General features: G+C 43.1%; 1 long non-coding RNA gene across 1 annotated transcript; it reads left to right on the top strand.

Annotated features, from left to right (window-relative positions):
* The first annotated feature begins 523 nt into the window (after positions 1-523).
* Positions 524-5,024, top strand: LOC127028685 (uncharacterized). The gene is made up of 2 exons (XR_007768036.1): positions 524-805; positions 3,792-5,024. It is a non-coding gene; the product is annotated as an uncharacterized LOC127028685 (long non-coding RNA).
* The last annotated feature ends 976 nt before the right edge of the window (positions 5,025-6,000 follow it).

Below are 6,000 nucleotides of genomic sequence, written 5' to 3'. Positions count from 1 at the left end.
GTGCTTTAATTACTCATAAAGGAGCAACCATCCTTCTCTTTAATTCCCCATTGTCGTGGTTTAACCCCAGCTGTTGGAGATATGCGAGAAACAAAAACAAAGGATGCTATTTAGTTAACGAGGCGTGACCTTGAGAAGAGAAACAAGATGACACCATAAGTCAGTGGGTAAAGACATACCAAGATAAGCACAGGGGCAATCAAAGAGCTACTTGAACTGCGAGTGAACTATCCTAATTAACATACTAGAAAACCCACCCTTGAGTAGGGAGAGCCCCCTACCAACAGAAGCCCCTTCCTCACAGAACATGCGCAGTAAAAAAGGAGGACACTGCGACTTTAAGTGGAGATGAGACTTCCGAGAACCAATAGGAATGAGAGTAACTAAGAAAAACTGTAAAAATACTGATAACTGTTGCTTGAAAGGTATAAAATGCTTTACCGTGTGTTAATCAGGTGTGCTAGCTTTGTGGAGTTACCACCTAGCACCCATCTCTGCGCAGACATGAAATAAACAAATATCTCGGCTCTGTGTGTTAATCGGCTTTTTTGCACACCGGGTGAAAGAATCCTGATTTTTGGGACAACATTTTGGCGACCCAGATGGGACAGCCATAAGGCCTTGCCCGGATCGTCTTGTCGTCCCCGACAGCGGACCGGACCGGACTGAGCTCCAGCGCGCACCGACCTATTGATCGGGGACTCCTCCGGATTCCCTCCGAAGCCGGGGCGACAAGCGACTCAAAGGTGCAACGCCAACCAGAGATATTTGTATCAGGGTGAAAGGGGAATGAATCCTTGGATTGGTGAGTATAAAATTTAATTACAAATTCAATGACTCCCATGGAAGGTTAAAGGGTAAAGTCGCACGTAGACGCTTGGCAACGGGTGCCGTAATTGACCAGGGGGTCAGAGCCGAGTGCGCATCAAGTCGCCAGGGGGGCGCATAAAGTCGCACGTAGACGCTTGGCAAAGGGTGCCGTAATTGACCAGGGGGGTCAGAGCCGAGTGCGCATCAAGTCGCCAGGGGGGCGCATAAAGTCGCACGTAGACGTTCGGCAAGGGTTGCCTTAATTGACCAGGGGGTCAGAACTGAGTGCGCATACTGACCAAGGGGGGTCAGAGCGGTACTGACCAAGGGGGTCAGAGAGGAAATTACTGACCAAAGCGGTCAGAGTGGTAATTACTGACCAAAGGGGTCAGAAGGGTAATTACCGACCAAGGGAGTCAAAGCCGGCAAATAGGTAAATTCGGTTAAAATGGGAGCAAGCCAATCCGTGATTCCTCCCTGTAGCCCTTTGGGGTGTATTTTGAAAAATTGGAATAAGTTTGGGGGAAATCTAATGACTAAAGATAAAATGAAAAGATATTGTAATCAATGGTGGCCGAATTATAAATTGGGTTATGATGAAGTCTGGCCAGAAAATGGATCGGTAAACTATAATGCTATATGACAATTGATGTCATTTTGCCGTTGGATGGGGAAATGCGACGACGTACCTTATGTTGATGCCTTTATGACTTTGTATAGAAAATCTGATATGCGGGAAAAATGTAAGCTAAAGACTGACCTAGTGATGTATACAGCTTCTGAGAAAAAGGAGAGTGCTTGTTGCATAGGCTGTGATGATAGAAAGATTGCAGGGGCAGAAGAGCAGGAGGATGTGCAAATGTTAGTCCCGACAGCCCCACCTCTATACAAAAGCAGTGCTGGACAATTGCCAATCGATCCTAATTTACAATTGGGCAATGATAACTTTAGCCCCATTTCCAGCCGGACTAGAGGGCACGCTGAACCAGTTGTACAGGCTCCCCTGAGACAAGCAGTGGGACCGGAAAGACTGCTGGTTTTTATACATGTTCCGTTCACTACCTCTGAGCTGTTAAATTGGAAACAATCTGTTGGATCCTATAAGGGAAACCCTGAAGGAGTACATCAACTATTAGAAACTATAATGTTAACACATAATCCCAACTGGGGAGATATACAGGCTTTGATAAATACGTGCTTTACAGCAGAGGAAAAGAGAATGGTGATTGAAAGGGCCAGGGAAGAAGGGGGAAGGAGAAACAGGCAAGAAGATTCTGAGGAGTTTCTGCCTACTAAAAGGGACCCAGAATGGGATCCTAACAGGGGGGGGAATGAGGGCTCAACTGAAGCAGTATCAGCAGCTGATACTATATGGGGTTTAGCATGGAGTGCCTAAACCGAAGAATGTGTCTAAGCTTTACGAGGTAAGGCAGGGTCCGGAGGAAAATCCATCAGCCTTTTACGAAAGGCTATGTGAGGTAGCTAGAAAATGGACAGACTTGAATCCGGATGATGAGGCAAATCAGAGGATGTTCAATATATGTTGTTTATTGGGTAGTCGACTCAGGATATAAGGAGAAAGTTGCAGAAAGTTGATGGAGCTGGGGGAATGTCGATCTCACAATTGATAGAGTATAAGGTTTATAACAATCGAGATGAGAGGGAAAGAAAAGAAAAACAGAACAAAATGAAGTTGCACGCATCTTTGCTGGCAGCAGCAATAAATGGAAAGGATGTTGAAGGGAAGGGTAGAGGAAAAAGTAAAGGAAGAGGAGGATGCGGTGGAATAATGCAGGGAAGAGGTCCGCAAAACTGAACCCCTTTAGGGCTAAATCAGTGTGCGGTCTGTGAACAGGAGGGACACCGGAAGAATGAATGCCTGAAACGAGAGGGGCCAAAGGAACGGGATCATGCAGAAAATGCTAATCTTGTTATAAGATTCAGACAATGAATGAAGGGGACCGGGGGAGAACATTAAAATCTTCCCAGCTGATCCCCTGGTTCCAGTTAAGCTGGGGAATGAGACCATAGATTTTTTAATTGACAGTGGGGCTACTCATTCAGTGGTCACCAGTTGTAAAGGACCTCTAAGTAAAGTAACTATACCTATTGTTGGGGCAACGGGAAAAAAGAACATTAAGGCCATTTTTACAACCAATGGAATGCACAATTGGGGGAGCTAAATTAATTCATGAGTTTCTATACATGCCAGAATGCCCCCTACCTTTATTGGGGCGAGATTTATTATGCAAACTAAATGCACAAGTAACCTTTTCTAAGAATGCTGTACAGCTCCATATCCCGCCTGAAACTGCCTGGAGAGCTCAGATCTGCTTGCTGACAGATGAAACATCAGAAGAAATTGAAGAGAATATTCCAGATGCTGCATTAAATGTGGTAATCCCCCTGGTATGGGCTTCAAAAAAAAAAACCCAGGTAAAGCAAAAATGTGAGTCCGATTAAAGTAGAACTAAAAGAGGGGGCAAAACCAGTAAGGGTGCATCAATATCCTATTAGGCTGGAAGCTCGCAAGGGCCTCGAAGCCCTGATAAATACCTTTATTCAATATGGACTGCTCAGAGAATGTCAATCTGAATACAATACACCGATTTTACCAGTGAGAAAGCCTCACTCCCAGGATTACCAATTAGTGCAGGACTTGAGGGCTATAAGTTGGATAACCAAAGACATACATCCTACAGTGTCTAACCCTTATACTTTGCTAGCATCTGTACCCGAAAACAATGCCTATTTTACAGTGTTGGACCTAAAAGATGTCGCCTTCTGTATTCCAGTGGATGAACAGAGTCAAACACTCTTTGCTTTTTGAATGGGAGAATCCGACTACTGGAAGGAAAGGACAACTGTGTTGGACTGTTCTTCCCCAGGGATTTAAAAATAGTCCCACTTTGTTCAGTGAAGTACTGGCCAAAGAATTAGAACAATGGCAAACTAATAATGATAATGTTACTCTCTTACAGTATGTGGACGATATCTTAATTGGAGCAGATACAGAACAGACTTGTACAGAAGCCACAGTAAGCCTGCTAAACTTTCTGGGAATAGCCGGATTCTGCTGGATATGGATCCCCAATTTCGGACTTACAACCAAACCCTTATACGCAGACACAAAGGGCCTTGTGGGGAGTTGTTAGAAGGGACTCCAGAGTGTCGGAGTAGTTTTGATGAAATTAAAAAAAACGATGGAAGCTCTCCTCAAGAAACTACATGAAGAAACTCACATGGGAGCCGATGCTATGATAAGCAGTGTTAAGAGATACGCCGTAGGGCCAAAAATGCAGACAAATGCAGATATAATAGTAAAAAGATGTCAAATCTGTTGTGCAAATAATCCCAAAATACAAAGAAAGCCGCCAGCAGGTGACGTAAAAAGAGGAATAACCCCTAGGGAATACTGGCAAATAGATTTCTCTGAATTACCAAAATGTGGACAACATAAGTATCTACTTGTTCTAGTGGATACGTTTTCCGGATGGCCTGAGACTTTCCCTTGTCGCAACAATGGGGCTAGGGAAGTAATTAGGATATTACTAAAGGAAATAACCCCCCAGATAGCTAGAGTTGGACCATATGTCGTTAAAAGGGTTGGACAACAACGACTTTTGTTTAATCCATCATGGTCCCTCAAACGGGTAGAGCTATCAATGCAGATTAATATCTCTGCAGTTAAACCAGCCTGTTCACCATTCATAAGTGCGTCCTATACAGGATGGTTAGCATGGTTACATGGGCAGTCTCTTACTCTTCCAAATCGAGTAAAAAGAAATGTAACTGGTATCCTAGGGACAGGATTGGGAGTCTTAAACAGCATAGATATGAAATACTTGCAAACAAACTCAGTACAGCCACACATGATCTAAAAAAATTAGAACATCCATTGCGATCCTCCCTGTCAGGTTTAGGAACTCGTCAATGGCTGTTATCTGATATATTGCCTCAGCGGGAAAGGGTTAATGAAAAGGACCACCAATAATCATAGATGCACTTGGTATAGCCCAAAATAATATTTCTCTAGCTCTTAGTTGCATCCAGGCTCAACTGTGGGTGCAATATACAATAGCAGCAATTGTAAGAGAAGGTGAAGACGGCACCTTACCTACTGAAATTCGGAAAATAATCTGGGAAAAGGCAACTGCATTTGAAAGAGAATTCCAATCATGGTGGTATCTGGGCAATTTCACTCACAATCCTATCCATAACAAAGCCACGGCCTTTGTTGTAACCATACAGAATGCATCGGTAAAAACCATCTACCCGATCATTGCGTTAGGCTTAAATCACAATGGGACTGTACTCTATCCATTAGAGCATAGAGTATGGGCCCAACGAGACAATAACAGATGGCAGACTGTTGAAGTTGATGCATGTGTGGTACGGGAACAACAGGGATTTATTTGCAAAAGTAATACCATCAAAGCTCAAGACACTTGTCTTGACACTGAGCAAAATGTTTGTCACTTTGAGATACATCCAAAAGAAATCCCTGGAACTGTACTCATATACATTGGGAAAGGATGTGTGTGTATAAGAACTCTATGTAATTTTATAGTTGTAGATAATATTACTGTCGGGATAAAAAATCACTCAAATACTTGCATTTGTAACTTTTACTAACATTATAGGATGTGATTTCAACTATTCAGCTCCAGTTATGACTTATCAGCTAATACAATCCAATTATACTTTAGTTAAGGATCTATTGCTTACTTCCATTGGGATGGATCTCACACTGGTGAAAAAATTTTTACAACATAATGATCTACGCCAGTTGCTGGAACGTGCCCGAGAAGAGGGACAAAAGACTTTCATCACCGTTCACCATGACACAGAAGAGATACATCGTGTTTTGGACCGGGTGAGGAAAGATGGAGAACATAGGTGGTGGGAAGCCTTCCTTGGATGGTCACCCAAGACAACAGGCATTCTTAATCTCATGCTACACCCTGTTGTGATCTTGTTATTGCTAACATGTTTATGTTTACTGCTTATAATCATACTGTATTTTAAGGTTTGGCACATGATGAAGAAATTGCTCTAATGCAATCACCCAGGGTATGCACGCTCATGACAGAGGGAGATAAATCCCTCAAACTTGAAAACTTCCCTATAAAGGACAGAAAAAAATTCCAGCAAGACATATGTCAATGGGAAGGAACCTATGAGCAGTTT

This window comes from Gymnogyps californianus, unplaced genomic scaffold (genome assembly GCF_018139145.2).
Source record: "Gymnogyps californianus isolate 813 unplaced genomic scaffold, ASM1813914v2 HiC_scaffold_39, whole genome shotgun sequence".
Classification (NCBI taxonomy): domain Eukaryota; kingdom Metazoa; phylum Chordata; class Aves; order Accipitriformes; family Cathartidae; genus Gymnogyps; species Gymnogyps californianus.
The sequence above is the reverse complement of the archived record's forward strand: the minus strand, read 5'-3'. Positions and strand labels throughout refer to the sequence as shown.